This window comes from Callorhinus ursinus, unplaced genomic scaffold (assembly GCF_003265705.2).
Source record: "Callorhinus ursinus isolate GAN/ISIS: 27379988/994484 unplaced genomic scaffold, GSC_fseal_2.0 scaffold15, whole genome shotgun sequence".
Classification (NCBI taxonomy): Eukaryota; Metazoa; Chordata; class Mammalia; order Carnivora; family Otariidae; genus Callorhinus; species Callorhinus ursinus.
In genome coordinates, this window is record NW_027397077.1 from 28,717,360 (window position 1) to 28,734,867 (window position 17,508).

The following is a 17,508-nucleotide window of genomic DNA, read 5'->3' on the forward strand; positions in this document are numbered from 1 at the left end:
AAATTTTCATGCCTATCTGGACTTTGGTGATCAGTCCATGTGTCTACTGAGAGTCTCCCTTGTTTTCAACTGCCAGACATTTTCAAATCCTTCCTGCACTATGCTAAGTGTGGGAATCTCTACTCCCATGTTCCCTGGCCCTCCCAAACTCTGCGGTAGCCATGGAGGCTATCCAAGGAATCTCAGTCTAATTTGCCTCTTTATATCTTACAGAAAGTTTGTCTATACCCACACCATGCTGAGTGGGGAAAACCAATATTTGGCCATGTTTGGGCTTTACCTAGTGTATTAGGATAGAGCTGAGCTCTTTTCTCAGGCATCAAAATAATGTCACTTGAACAAGGTAGAAGTTCATTTCTCCTTCATGCAAAAATAGGAAGATGGTTCTGTGCTGGTGTCATGGTTGAAGGCTGATACATTGCTTTTAATGTGTCATTATTTAGGCTTCTCTGACTGTCTTGCTCTGCTATCCTCAACCTGTGACTTTTATACTGTGGTCCAGTTTTTGCCATTTTTTTTTTTTAACTGCAGGCAAGGAGAAGGGGAAAGGCTATATACTTAACGCACATGATCAAATTTTGTTTCATAGAAGGAAAAAATAGTCTCTTACCTATAAGGCCATGTGGAATTGAAAATTGCCATTTCTGTTACTAAAGAAAAGGTATATGTATAGGGGGTAACCAGGAGAATCTGCTCTACCAGGCCTGGGGGTCTCATCACTTTCTTCTAGGTTTTTTTGTATGCCCACCTTGGGACTCCGTCTCAGGGTTCAGGGCTGCTGCTGCTGCTTCTTTTTCTTCTTCTGCTTTTTCTTTTAAAAAAGACTTATTTATTTATTGTGGGTGGGGAGGGAGAATGTGGGGAAAAGGGCAGAGGCAGAGGGAGAGAATCTCAGGCAGACTTCCTGCTGAGCGCAGAGCTCCAGGCAGGGCTCTATCCCAGGACCCTGAGGTCATGACCTGAGCTGAAATCAAGAGTCAGATGCTCAACTGACTGAGCCACCCAGGCGCCCCCAGGGCTCCTTCTTGAAGCCCACGCTTATCCAAGTTTTTTTTTTTTTTTTTTTTTAACCACCTAGCTCTCCTCTCATTTCAGCAACCCATGGTATTGTTATTGTGACAGTAGTTAGGGAGATGGAGGGAGGGATCAGAAAGCCTTTTCTCATGGAGCAGTCGCCTTTTGCCATAACAATGATTATGTGTCTTCAGAGTCAAAAGCCAAAAATTAATTATTTCGTGTTATGCTGAGTCATCCCTTTCTGAGGTCCTCAGCATAAAATACTTAAGCTAGAGCCTCACTTAGTAGGAGATGAAGTAACAATAAATACTAGGAACTAAAAACATATTGGTCAAGACAACAAAACAAAAAAACCGCATGATCTGATTGCAAATGAATGACCCAGACTCTAATTTTTAATAAGCTGAATTCTCAATTCTGGACCTGTTACTCTCAATTAACTTTAACAACTTTCTGAGTTTTCAGTATTTTCTTAGACAATTGTTCATATAAACAGGGGACAAGGGGACTATTAAAAAAGTGATGCTCTATGGGAGCAAAACAAACAACTACCAGAGCAGTTTAACTACTTGTAAAGAGTTTAACTGGGGGAGATATTTTCCCCCATGGACTGACAACCTTTCCTTCAAAGTATAAGCAATACTTAAATCTGGATTAAAATGTAAACTCCCATAATAGGAATATAATTTGAAACACTTCTATTATCTATCAGTATGTCCCAGAGATTTTTTGTTGTTACATACATTTTAGCAAATATCTAATTAGAATAGCAGAATATGTGGAATCAAAGTGTGTCTTCATTATGTCAGAATGGGACTGGTAGGGTTAAGTTCCCAGTGCTTGTAGAGAATGATCAGAAATCATACTTTATTATTATATTCCTCTTGTATTTATTGTGATGGAATTTCAAATGTGCCCAATAAGGGCTTCAAATGTATAAAACTCCTGTAAATAGTTATTTTTCTAACATGTCCTCAAATTAAATCCTTGGCCATAAGTGGTAGCTGGTTTTTTAATCAAAAATGATTACAAGGGCTAATCTCATAGACAACAGGCTTTTGACTCAAGGGTAATTTAATAAAGGTATTTCTCTATTTGCTGATTGTGCAGTGCATTGAGCCTGAGATGTTAGTCCTGTCTTTTTACTTAAGAATTGCTGTCAAGGGACAACTCATAAAAATAGAATCTCATTAGTATTAATTGTAACAATTCACCCAGCGAGCTCATATGCCTAATTCTGTCTGACTATTCTCCATGTCACAAAAATGGCTTCCTAGTTCTGATTTTTATAATGAAGCTGTAACCAAATCATCTCCCAGTTAGATTATTCTGCACACAAAGTGAGATTTAATGTATTTCAAGTGAGAATAATATTACTGGAAGGGGCATTAGTGATCAAAAAGTCCTACCCACTGGTTTTACAGATGACAAAACAGAATTTATATGACTAGTTCAAGGTTATGCAGCTACGCTATGTGTGTTTCAAATTCAATTACAATGAAAATGAGAAGGTATGTGTCAATAAGTACAACTGTTCAAAGCTTAGATTTAAAATAATATCATAAATATGATGGAGTTGCATCTCCCTTGGGTGTTATAATATTAAAACATTAAGATGAAAATCACACACAGTCATTTACCATTATCTTGCACCTGACTTCTCAACATTGTACTCAATGAAGTGCTTGGTGCTATGGCTTGATAATTTCTGTTCTGTATGTTCTTAGTAGCATGACGCAAGATTTACTGTGGCTCATGTACCACATTGGAAACTGATAAGGGAATTCTCAACAAGTCCAATATGGCCAGTTTTCTTCCAACACTGAAATAGACTTTGATTTCTTCAGATGAGCACCAGATGATGGAGCCGACTCATGCTGAGGGGCCAATAGTGTATAAACGATGCATATAATGAGTCTTCAAGTTCACACTCAGCATGGTGTGATTACTACGCTGTGAATTCCCATAGGGACTAAAACATACTTAGGGCACAGCGGTCTCACATATCTCTCTCATGACCATTCACTTTAAGGCATGTGCTTCTTGGATGAAATTGTCTGCATTATTTAAGTTATTTCTCTTTTGCATCATTTAATTTTTTTCTCTCTTTTGCTCTCTTTTGCTCCTATAGAAGTAAAAATATTTAAGTTGATAAAATTAAATGAGATGTTGCAAATCCAGTGTATATCTGTATAATCATAGTATTATTTGGCCATGTTGTATTCAGTTCAATAAACATTTATTAGGGGCATACTATATGTTTGCAGACATGCATCATTTATGTAAAATCTTAGGACCAATCAGGGAAAGACTCATGGGAAAGTACAGCATCAGATATAAGCCCTCATTTTTCTGCCTCTGATTCTCATATCTAATTCTTCTGTCCTTTATATTACATAAGAGAGTAATGTATTGTTTGAAGGACAGTGATGGTGACTGTAAAGGCAGAAAAATAGAGCTCCCCTTCGTGAAAGTATAGAAGAAGACCAAAGGAATTTACAGTCTGCCTTGCATGCTTGATTATATTCAGTCATTTGTATTTTTTCATTGTTGTAATATAGAACCTTTTCTTGGTCATTTTTAATTTTTTGCATGAGACAGTACTGGGACTCTGACCCCACAAGCACCAAAAGATGTGTTACCTCCATTTGAACATATCCATGGGAATATAAAGCTTGGATATTGCTGCCTAGAGTTCACTGGGGGCTCCACAACATTACAGAGGAGCAGAAAGACCTTCTGGAGTGAGAGATGACCAAGTCTCTTTTGAGACTTCACACTAAAGGATCAGATCCACTGGGATGGTGCTGGCCATCGCTAAATAGTAGAAAAAGCATGAAGAGGCCCATGAAAAATAATTCACTGTTATGGTAGAAGGAGATAGGATTAGTGGATTCACTTTTCCCAAAACTATCCAATATGGAAGTGAAATCTTGGTGCTTAATCAGAGAGATTATTTCCTAACCCTGTCATCCTACAGAAAAGGCTATGTCAATGATTCTAAAAGTTTTATCATTGGAAGTGATAACAATTGGGAATGAGTATTCTTCACTGAGTATAATTTCACCTATGTCTGACATCAAGAGGTGATGAAGCAGTAACAGTAGCAACAGCATCCAGTTTTAGGGATTATGAGCATCGGCAGTGATTGTATTTGGCCTCAAGGGGTTATATCTTAGCAATACAATAATAGCAGGGGACTTGGATACCCACTTTCAACAATGGATATATCATCCTGACAGAAAATCAGTAAGGAAACACTGGACTTAAATAACACCAGAGACCAAATGGATCTAAGAGACTAATACAAAACATTCCATCCAACAGCAGCAGAATATACATTATTTACAAGCACATACAAAATATTCTCCAGGACAAATTATAAGTTAGGGCATAAAACACATCTTAACAAATTTAAGAAAACTGAAAAAATACCAAATATCTTTTCTGACCACAATGGTATGAAATGAGCAATTAATAGCAGGAGGAAAATTAGAAAAGTCACAAATATGGACATTAAACAAAACACTCCTGAACAACTAATGGGTAAAAGAAAAAATCAAAAGGGAAATAAAAAAATATCTTGAGACAAATGAAAATGGAAACACAACATACCCAAACTTAAGGGATACAGCAAAATCAGTCTTAATTGAGAAGTTTATAGTGATACATACCCACATTAAGAAATAAGAAATATCTCCAATAAACAACCTAATGCTATACCTCCCAGGAACTAGAAAAAGAACAACCCAAGCCCAAAGTTAGCAGGGGGAAGGAAATAATAAACAGTAGAGCAGAACTAAATGAAATAAAAACTAGAAAAACAGCAGAAAAGATTAATGAAACTAGGAGTTGGTTTGCTGAAAAGATAAACAAAATTGAGAAATCTTTATCCAGACTAAGAAAAGAAGAGCAGACTCAAATAAATTATCAATGTAGCTGATATCATAGAAAAATGAGGTTCATAAGAAACTACTATGAACAATTATATACCAACAAACTGGATTCTGTAGAAGAAATAAATTCTGAGAAACATATAACTCACCATACAGAATCATGAAGAAGAGAAAATCTGAATAAATCAAGTACTAGTGAAAAGATTGAATTAATAATTAAAACCTCCCGACAAAGAAAAGCTCAGGACCTGATGGTTTCACTGGTTAATTCCACCAACAGTCAAAGATGAATTAATACCAATCCATGTCAAATTCATGACCAAGTGGAATAAAAGGATGGCTTATCATTGAAAACTAATTGATATAACACAGCATATTAATAGAAGGACAGAAAAACCCCCACATAATCCTCATAATACACAGAAAAGGCAATGGATACAATTCAACACCTAATAGTGATTGAAAACTCTCAATAAATTTTGAATAGAAGTGAACTTCCTCAAATTGATATAGGGCATCTATGAAAAATGTACATTTGACATCATACATATTAAAAAAATAAAGTAGGATACCAGCACAAAAAAAGACATACAGACCAATGAAACAGAGTAGAGAGCATAGAAATGAATCCAAGTATGTACTGCCATTTGATCTTCTACAAAAGAGCCAAGAACACACAATGGGGAAAGGAGACTCTCTTCAATAAATGGTGCTGGGAAAACTAGATATCCAGTTGATGAAGAATGAAATTGGACCCTTAACTCACAGCATATACAAATATCAACTCAAAATATATTAAAGACGTAACATAAGACTTGAAACTGTAAAACTGCTAGAAGGCACCATAGAAAAAAATCTTCTTGACATTGGTTAGGGCAATGATTTTTTTTTTTTTTTTTTAGCTACAACTCCCAAAGTACAGGTAATGAAAGAAAAAGTAGACAAATGGAATTACATCAAACTATAATGCTTTTGCAAAAGAAAGAAGAACCAGTGACAGATTGAAGAGGCAACCTATGGAATGAGATAAAATATTTGCAAATCATAATCTGATGAGGGTTTAATATCTAAAATATACAAGGAAATCAGGGCACCTGGATGGCTCAGGTGGTTAAGCATCTGACTCTTGATTTCGGCTCAGGTCATGATCTCAGTGTTGTGAGATGAAGCCCCACATTCGGCTCCATGCTGAGCTTGGAGCTTGCTTAAGATTCTCCCCCTCCTTCTCCCTCTGCCCCTCCCCCTTCCCTCTCTTAAAAAAATATATGTATATACATATATATATTTTAGATTCCACAAATAAGTGAAATCATGCAATGTTTGTCTTTCTGTGCCTTAATTATTTTACTTAGTCCTCCAAGTTGATCCATATTGTCATAAATGACAAGATTTCCTTCTTTTTCAAGGCTGAATAACATCCCATTATATACATATTTCCCACATTTTCTTTATGCATTCATTGACCAGGTACTTGGGCTGTTCAAACAACTTGATAGCAAGGAAACAAATAATTTGATTAAAAATGTGCAAAGGACTTGAATAGACATTTCTCCAAAGATGACATAGTGATGGTCAACATGTATATGAAAATATGCTCACCATTACTAATCATCAGAGAAATTCAAACCAAAGCCACAGTGAGCTATCACCTCACACCTGCTAGAATGACTATTATCAAAAAGACAAAAGATAGCAAATGTTGACAAGAATGTGGAGAAGAAAGGATCCTTGTACATTGGTGGTGGGAATGTAAATTGGTATAGGGATTATGGGAAATAATATGGAGTTTCCTCAAATATTTAAGAATAAAACTATGCTATGATCTAACAATCTCACTTCTGGATATACAGCCAAAAGAAATGAAACCTGAATCTTGAAGAGATAGCTGCATTACCACGTTCATTGCAGTATTATGCACAATAGCTAAGATATGGAAACAATCCAAGTGCCTGTTCAATGAATGCATAAAGAAAATATGTATATAATGGAATGTTATACAGCCTTGAAAAAGAAGGAAGTCTTGTCATTTATGACAATATGGATCAACTTGGAGGACTAAGTAAAATAATCAAGGCACAGAAATACAAACATTGCATGATTTCACTTATTTGTGGAATCTAAAAAAGTTAAAATTGTAGAGCAGAGAGTAGAAAGGTGGTTGCCAGGAGCTGGGGTGGGTGTTGGGAGAGATAGGGAGATGTTGGTCAAAGGGTACAAAGTTTCAGTTATGCAGGATAATTAAGCTCTGAAGACCTAATGTACAGCATGGTGATTAACTGTACTGTATTATATTCCAGAAATTTGCTAAGAGAGTAAATCTTAAATGTTCTTGCAACACACAAAAATGGGTAACCATATGCAATCCCTATCAAAATACCATCAACTTGTTTCACAGAACTGGAACAAATAATCCTGAAATTTGTATGGAACCAGAAAAGACCCCGAATAGTGAAAGGAATGTTGAAAAAGAAAACCAAAGCTGGTGGCATCATAATTCCTGACTTAAAGCTCTTTTACAAAGCTGTCATCATCAAGACAGTATGGTACTGGCACAAAAACAGACACATAGATCAATGGAACAGAATAGAGAACCCAGAAATGGACCCTCAACTCTATGGTCAACTAAACTTCGACAAAGAACAAAAGAATATCCAATGGAAAAAGGACAGTCTCTTTAACAAATGGTATTGGAAAAATTGGACAGCCACATGCAGAAGAATGAAACTGGACCATTTCCTTACACCACACACAAAAATAGATTCCAAATGGATGAAAGACCTAAACGTGAGATGGGAATCCATCAAAATCCTAAAGGAGAACACAGGCAGCAACCTCTTTGACCTTGGCCGCAGCAACTTCTTGCTAGACACATCTCCAAAGCCAAGGGCAACAAAGGCAAAAATGAACTGTTGGGACTTCATCAGGATAAAAAGCTTTTGCACAGCAAAGGAAGCAGTCAACAAAATCAAAATATGACTGACAGAATGGGAGAAGATATTTGCAAATGATATATCACATAAAGGGCTAGTATCCAAAATCTATAAAGAACTTATCAAACTCAATGCCCAAAGAACAAATAATCCAATCAAGACATGGGCAGAAGATGTGAACAGACAATCCTGCAAAGAAGACATCCAAGTGGCCAACAGACACATGAAAAAGTGCTCAATATCGCTCGGCATCAGGGACATACAAATCAAAACCTCAGTGAGATACCACCTCACACCAGTCAGAATGGCTAAAATGAGCAAGTCAGGAAACAACAGATGTTGGCACAGATGCAGAGAAAGCAGAACCCTCAGGGGTGCCTGGGTGGCTCAGTCTTTGGGCATCTGCCTTCGGCTTGGGTCATGGTCCCGGGGTCCTGGGATTGAGCCCTGCATTGGGCTCCCTGCTCTCTGGGAAGCCTGCTTCTCCCTCTCCCACTCGCCTTGGCTTGTGTTCCCTCTCTTGCTGTGTCTCTGTTAAATAAATAAAATCTTAAAAAAAAAAAAAGAAAAGAAAGGGGAACCCTCCTACACTCTTGGTGGGAATGCAAGCTGGTGCAGCCACTCTGGAAAACAGTATGGAGGTTCCTCAAAAAGTTGAAAATAGAGCTACCCTATGACCCAGAAACTGTACTACTAGGTATTTACCCTAAAGACACAAATGTAGTGATCTGAAGGGGGACCTGCACCCCAATGTTTATAGCAACAAAGTCCACAATAACCAAACTATCAAAAGAGCCCAGATGCCCATCGACAGATGAATGGCTAAAGAAAATGTGGTATACATACACAATGGAATATTACACAGCCATCAAAAAATGAAATCTTGCCATTTGCCATGATGTGGGTGGAACTAGAGGATATTATGCTAAACGAAATAAGTCAATCAGAGAAAGACAATTATCATATGATCTCACTGATATCAGCAGAATTTAAGAAACAAGGCAGAAGATCATAGGGTAAGAGAGGAAAAAATGAAACAAGACACAACCAGAGAGGGAGACAAACCCTAAGAGACTCTTAATCTCAGAAAACAAACTGAGAGTTGCTGGAGGAGAGGGGGGTCGGGGGATGGGGTGGCTGGGTAATGGACATTACGGACGGTGTGTGTTGGGGTGAGTGCTTTGCGTTGTGTAAGACTGATGAATCACAGACCTGTACCCCTGAAACAAATAATACATTATATGTTAATTTAAAAAATAAATTAAAAAAATAGCTACTATGCGGGTAAATCTTGAAAATATTAGGCTAAGTGAAAGTAGCCCATCACAAAAGACACCATTTCATATAAATGTCCAGAATAGGCAAACCCATAGAGACAGAAAGTAGAGTAGTAGTTGCCAAGGACGGGAGGGGGGAGATGAAAAATCAGGAGGTGACAGCTAAAGGCTATGGGGTTTCTTGTCGGGGTGATGACAATGCCCCAAAAGTTGACTGTGGGGATGGTTTCACAAATCTGTTAATATACGAAAAACCAGTGAATTGTACAATTTAAGTTGGTGAATTATACGGAATGTGAGTTATATCTCAATAAAGCTGTTTTTTTTTTTTTTAAATAGGTAACCATGCGAAGTCATGGAAATGTTATAAGCTTGATTGTGGTAATCATTTTACAATGTATATCAAAATGTCATATCACATGCCTTAAATAAATATAATTTTTATTTGTTTATTATATCTCGATAAAGCTGGAAAAAAGTGCCCTCAAAGAGGTTGTGTCTTAATTTCTGATTTACTCAGTGAGAGTACATAGCAGCTAAGACTGATCTTTGAAGAGGACTGAGCTGCACTTATATCCTTTGACAGACCCTGGGAAAGAAAGTAACAGAAAAAGAATGGATTCCTGTTCATTTGTTAATATGGAGGATGTCAAAATGCATATCCCAAGTCGCTGGAATGGAATACGTTGGCCATGTTTTTTATTGAGAAGGTATGGTGCTTGTCCATCTCCTTAGACTAAAAGCTATGTGAGCACAGGTTTTGTGTCTTTCTAATTCCCCAGCATTCATTCTATTTCCTGGTAGATAGTACATAGGCATTCAACAATCTTTTGATAAATGCATAAATGACCGAATGACTGTATACTTGATCCTACATTTAGACTATGAAGTCTTAAATTCAGAGACTAACAGCTGATGCTTCTGTGCTGCGATGTGTTATTTCCCTTAGCAAATAATGTTTTTTCTTCTACTATAGAAGAATACAAATATTTTAAAATATATATATTTGATATATGATATTATATACATAATATCATATTATATATATTTAATTTTTTTCCCTGAGCTGACCACCAAATACTTCTGGCCTTATCTCTTGCCTTCTCCTCCCTTAGTTGCTCTCAGAAAACACCCAATCTTCTAGTTGCATTAGTAACCTAATGAACCAGACCACTTCTCACTCTACCCTACAACGGAAGTAGTGGATTCATACACCTTTTGTTTGGAAAGAGAAGCAACTCATACAAAGTAATGTTCAAATGTAATGTCTTTCTATTGTTAAAGCATCCTATTATAACCCCAGCTTTACAATTCCTTAGCAACAACATAAGGTCTGAAAAAAAGTGAAAATTTTATAGCAAAAGGGATAGTTCATCTCTCAAGAGAATAAAACTGTCATTGATCTTCATGACAAATTGAATCTCGGGGTCTGAAAATATAGACCTTGTTTTCCTTCTTTTATTTATTTATTTTTCATTATAAGGATGACCTTGCCTCTATTGTAAATCAAAAGTAACTAGTGCTTTATGGCTTTTATAAAGTTACAAGGAAGTAAAAGGGTCCATGACACTGGTCCATTACTATGTACCTCATCTAGGGAGACTTCACAGGTATGTTCTTTAGTTTCTGTGTGTTGACATTTGCTCATCAGACTCCTGGTTAAAGAGAGGGAACATACAAACGGAATTTCTCCCTTATGAGGGACCAATTTTTTTCAGGAAAATTTCACAGCTACAGAAACAAAAAGCAGTAGTAGTAGCTCAAACAAATGCTCATTTTTAATTTTATTTTAATGCAATAAGGATTTCAAAAGAAAAAGTAAAAATACCAGATTTAATTTCCATTTGCTAATTTAAACAAGCAAGGTGAGTAATGTATTAAAAACTGTTTTCTAACATTTAACTATATTTTCCATTTTAAGGGTAGAGATTAAAGGTGCAATGAATGGATATGCATTCAGTTTTACTTGAGATATTTATAAGGCAGTGTACTTTTAAGAAACTTAGAAAACAAATCCATCTGTAGATCAAATTGTGGATGTGGCAAGAAAAACAGTGCTATTAGACTATGGTAGAGGGGGAGCTTAATTTTAATCTTAAAAAAATCACAGAAAATCTAATAGAGGGGATGGCATCCAAAAGACGAAGGTTTTTGAACACAGATGAAAGTGGGAATGACATTAAAAGTGAGGAAATAGCACAAGCAAAACATTGAAAGATCATGGAATGTATAGTTCTCTGTTTTAGGAATATTGTAGAAGATACAGCTGGGAAGATAGCATCAAACCCTACCATGGAAAGTACAGAATGATGGATTATGAAGCATGATATTGATTCTGCAGGTACAAAAGCATGGGGGGAGTCTGAAATCTGGCAAAGTTGAGTTCAACACCTGGGTGTCACCAACATTTAGTAGCTGGGTGGCCTTAAGTAGTTTACTAGGTCTCTCTGAGAGCCTTTGGTAATGTGGGTCACATAATAGTTCTTACCTCATTTGAATGCTGAGAAGGGCAAATGACCCAACACATGTAAACATTTAGCACTGCACCAGCACTAAATCTGTGTGGGAAAAGTGTTAGCAATTACTGTTACAGACAATGGAGAACCATCAGAAGTCTTTAAATTGGAGGATATTGTCATATGTCTTGGGTAAGAAGAGAGATGAAGGCAATAGGAAGTGTGGGTTTGGTGTATGTTAACTTTCAAGACAGAAAGATTGTTTTATTTTTTATCTATTTATTTTTAAAGATTTTATTTATTTGAAGAGAGAGCAAGCACAAGCAGGGGGAGCAGCAGAGGGAGAGGAAGAAGCAGGCTTCCCGCAGAGCAGGGAGCCCGATGTGGGGCTCGATCCCAGGACCCTGGGATCATGACCTGAGCCAAAGGCAGACATTTAACCAACTGAGCCACCCGGCACCCCAGGAAGATCATTTTAGAGATGAGTGCAAGACACTGAAAAGCTAGAGCAATAGGGAGCAAGATCAGTTGCTGGAGACAATGGCTGAAGGAGGATTATGAGTTTGAATAGGCTTGAGACGAACTGGAAGTTTTCAGCTTTTCACAGTGAGGATATGCAAAAAGCCATCAACCAAGAATACACAAAATTATATGCTAATGACCCCAAAATATGTACCTTTTTAAAAACTACTATGGGAAACTTACACTGCAACTATTCTAGAGATGAAATTAAGGATCGTATTCTAGAATGTTGCAATTGAAATAGTGTTTAGTTACATTAGACTGATTTTGTACCATGCCCAAGAAAATGCCAACAAAGTTTCAGGGAAGATATCCAAGTCTCTTAACCTTCTAAATATTTTATAAAGATTTATTTACTTATTTTAGAGAGAGAGTGCCCGTGAGAGGGGTGAGGAGCAGAGGGAGAGAATCTTCAAACAGACTCCCTGCTGAGCGCGGAGCCTGACTCAGTGCTCTATTCCAGGACCTATGAGATCATGACCTGAGCCGAAACTTTAAGAGTCAGTCACTCAACCCACTGAGCCACCCAGGTGTCCCCTGTTTTATAACAAAAGAATAGCAAAATACATACATATTTGTAGTAATACTCATAAGACCTGACCACTCAGAGGGATCCCATTACTTCAAGTGAGTCTGCATCTAGCAAGCAAGTAAAAGCAACACTTTGAGATAACCTCACTTCTGATCTACCTGCATTTTACCCCAAGCTGGACTTTTGAATCAGTGGGTTATACTGAAAATCTTCAGGAAAATCACAAAGTTCAGAGTATGCTTGAGGCAAATGGGATTTTCTGATAGATATAGATACTGAATGGCCTGTGACATCAGCGTTGATGTGAACTAAAAGAGAGTCAGCTGACTCTGTGTGAGACCATCAGCCCCTCTGTGGGTTGTAAAATATTTGCCTGTTAGAACAAATTTAAACCTAAATATATAGTAATATTTTGTCATTAGGCAATTAAAACATTTTATAAAACTCAAGATTTTTTTTTTTTTTTAAGAGAGAGAGCATGAACTGGGTGGGGAGGCGAAGAGGGAGAGGGAGAGAGAGAATCTTAAGCAGGCTCCACACTCAGTACCGGGCCCTACTTCGATCCTTAGATCATGACCTGAGCTGAAATCAAGAGTCGGACGCTAAACCAACTGAGCTACCCAGGTGCCCCCAGGGTTTCTTTAAGTGAAAAATTCCAACTACTTTAACAACAGTTTACGAGCTAGTTTCTGTATTTAAAATATTGCTTTATGCACTTGAGATCATCAGTATGCATACTTGAATTCCTGTGGGGGGGGAAATCATAGTTTTAATAAATAAATAACTTGGATGGGATGTAACATAAAGATGGACAAAAAAATAAAAATAAAATCAGTGGGTTAGGAGAGCACCTGGACCACGACTGAGGGTCACAAGTGAGTGTGAAAGCAACCCTTTTTGGTCGTACCATTGATCACAGTTTGTTAAGCTAGCGCTGCAATAAGCAGTCTGAGATTCAGTACAGTTTGGATTGGTATCCATGACTTTATGAGAATGGGTTGCTCTTGGACAGCTGACTTTGCTAATTTAATGGGAGAGGGGGAGAAGAGACAAAAGAAGGGGGTAGGTATGAGGGAGAGAGGGAGAGATCAAAGAGGTGAGAAAGAGAGGGAGAAAAGAGGGAGGGAGGAGGAGAGAAAGAGAGAGGAAGAGGGATAGAGAGAGAGAAAGAAGGAGAAGGAAGAGAGAGAGAGAGAAGGGAGAGATTTTTACTGAATAGTAGGTCTACGTCTTCCTGAGAGCTATGGTTCTCAGGTATCCCATCTTATGTATTCTTCGTGGTGCCCATGAGAGGGAATTATTCTGCTGCTGCTGTAGAGAAGAAACCAGTGAGAAGAGAGGGAAGGAAGTCGGCCAAGCCCACAGAGACTAAACTTGGTGGAGCAGAGATTTAAAAGGCTGTTAGCTGGACACCAAGACTCATGCCCTTAACCTCTACTCTACATTTCCTCCTTCCTTAAATATCTCTGCAGCATTTAACCAACTCTCACAAGTGGAAACTGCTCCCCAATTTATTAAAAACATGTATTTTGATTTTGAGGAACTCTTTTCATAGGGCTCCAAGTTTGTTGGGAACACTGCTTTATATTATATTACATAAACTGGGTCTACGTGAAATCTTGGGTTTTCTTTTTTCTTTTTTAAGGTTTTATTCATTTATTTGAGAGAGAGAGAGAGAGAGAGAGAGAGATAGTGAGCAAGAACATGAGCAGGGGGAGGGGAAAGGGAGAAGCAGACTCCCCCTGAGCAGGGAGCCCAATATGGGCTCAGGATCCCTCCCAGAACCTTGGGATCATGACCTGAGCTGAAGGCAGCCACCCAGGTGCCCCTTGGGTTTTCTTTAAATGACACTTTCTTGTGTGAATTTCATAAGTAAAAGGAGAGACCGAAAGCTGAGGGGTTCAACAAGATTAAATTATGATAATTGATAATTTCTAAACCCTTGAGTGGCTCCTTTTCTCTCCAGGGGAAAATAACAAATAATAGGTTGTTAAGGAGGCTAATTATGGAAGGTTTCTTGGGGGAAAAAATAAAAAAAAAACCCACAAAAGATAATTTAAAAAATTAAGTTCTGCTTCAATGGAAGTGAGTCAGGCTCCCACGCAGCAGGAAGAACTATATCTTCAGGTACAACTTTTGCCAATTAGACGGCATTTCCACTGAAAGGAATCCATCTCTGTAACTAATAGGAAGTCTCATTTAAAATGGGAGACACTGGAATGCCGAGGTGAAGAGTAAATATTTTAGGACCAAACAGAATTGCATGTGAGACTAGGTCAACCACTTACCACCTATAAGATCTTGTTACACAAAATGGAAGGAAAGTAGTACCTACCAAATAGAGTAATTATGAATGTTTATTAGGATAATGCATGTGAAGTGCTTAACATAGTCTCTGGTATCTGTTTCTACTCAATAAATAATAACCTGTGGGGGTAGGGGTGATGGTATTGGTGGAAAACACTGGACATATCTTTTAGAATAGGCCTTCACAAATTCTATGTATTTACAAATCCCTTAGAGTCTTTTTAAGATAGAGATTCTAATTCAGTAGGTCTGGGAAGGGGCTCAAAAGTTTTCATCTCTAACAAACGAAGGTGATGCTAAGGCTGTTGGTCTGAGAATCACACTTGGAGCAAAGCTTTAGATGGAGGACACTCTGTATCATACATGCAAAAAATAGGGGGAATTGAGATCATTCCTCAAATGAAGTACAGTGTAGAGATTTTTGCAGGAATCATATTCCTTGGAGATGACACTTTGCTTTCCATTCCTGCGCTTTAACCATTGGACTATTAAATTTAGTTAAGTAAGTTCTGTAGAGAACCTCCACAGTGGTCTACAGCTATGCAGATGTGGGTCCTTCTTGTGGGGAATTTATAATTTACCTACAATGACAAGACCCGCATGAATAAAACATTAGATGGCAATACAAGGATGAACAAAAGCAAATGCACAGATGTACAGAATGAGAAATTGATGCTTCTACAGGATGGAAGAGGGAGAGAAGCTCCTGTCTTTCAGTTGCCCACAGTATGGAGGCCTGTTTTTCTTCTCACAGGTAGGCTGCTGTACAGATAATGACCCGTCTCAAGGAGCTTGAACAAGCAACTCTTTCTAACCCAAGACATGCAAACTGGCACTTCTGTAAAGAAAAATCATCAGAGATCCCTGGTAAAGAGAACAAGTTGTAGATGGAGGGAGATACTGACCTTGTTGGTAGTCTAGGTACCCCAAACTCAGCCCCTCTCATTAGCCTGGGAAAGTTGCTATCAGTTCAAGATGTGAACTGGGTGCTGTGGTATTTTAAAGCTCAGAATTGCAGACCCGTTCAAGCATAAAATGGTTATCTATTCTTAATAGTTTGGGGATGGAGTGATGGTGAGAGAGATCACAAAATGTCTTATTAAATCCTTAAGCCTTCAAGAAAAATAATACTGAAAACAGTGCTAAAGACACCTCAGATCAGAAGGTGAAAATCACCCATTGTGAAAAAATTTATATCATGTGCAAAATATATTTTCTTTACTTCTCTTTTCAAGACTGCTGTGGGGCAAGGTCAGTGGGATGGTAGCACTGATAGATGCACACACAGCCGTGTCTATATACATGCAAACTCACACAGAAATCCGGCAAAGGCCTGAGGGCAAAAATGCGTTATCATTTCATAAAAATTAATTAAAGCAAGTGAAGAATAGAATCAATTAGAGGTAAAGTGCTGTGCAATATAAAATACTTTCTAGTCATTGCATCTAATTAAAAGGAGGAGCAAATCATGACTTTTAAAGGGCCCTAATTATTGTAGAGGAAAATTAATTAGCAGAAATTCTCAGCTAGACATTCAGGGATGTCTTTGTTTTTTTTTTAAAGATTTTATTTATTTATTTGACACAGAGAGAGAGACAGCGAGAGAGGGAACACAAGCGGGGGGCGGGTAGGGGAGGGAGAAGCAGGCTTCCTACTGAGCAGGGAGCCCATCAGTGACGTCTTTGGACAAAAGAAATATCCATCTAAGGAGGTTTGGCAGGCCAAAAAAGATCAATCAAATTTCTGGAGACTAGAAACTGTTGAGAACTCTGGGTAATACAAGCTTGTTTGCTGATAAGTAGTGTGTTTACTCTCCATTCTAGGACCCCAGAAGATACACTAAAATCTGTGACTTGGTGCAATAGGCTATGGGGACTTCTAATAATTCAGCCAGCCCTGCTTTTATCTTGGGTATGATGACTGGACTAGGTTTCAAAGAATTAGCTTCGTGAGTCGATCTATATTCAATGATCTGAAGGCACTTCAAGATTCTCCAGTGGCCTCAGGGTTTTCATGAATTACTTCTTCCAATGATGGAGTAAAATCTGTTGGTCAATGATGTTCTGGTTAATAACATGATGGATATCAGCTTTGCCTCTATTAATTCAACTTTCTTAATTTTGTATTCTTTGTTTTCAGATGATTTCTTTTCTCTTAGAGTATTTATTTTCTAATGCTACAAATAACACATGCTCCTTGAAGACACTGTAGAAAACTGAGTAAATGTTCAATAGAAACAAAAGGAAATCAGGCCATTTTATTTTAAACCAACTTTGGCAAAAAGCCTAATGTTAGTGCTCTGTAATTTCAGGGTATCATAATTGTTTCCTGTGCCCAGTGGGAATGTATAAGTCCATGTTGACATTACTTTTTACCATTTGTTACGTATTATCCTTAATAGATGTTATTTTTGCTATTTTTTAAAAGATTTTATTTATTTGTTTGTTTAGAGAGAGCATGAGTGAGGGGAGGGGCAGAGGGAGAAGGAGAGAGAGAATCTCAAGCAGAGTCCACGCTGAGCGCTGAGCCCAACATGGGGCTCGACTTCACAACCCTGAGATCATGACCTGA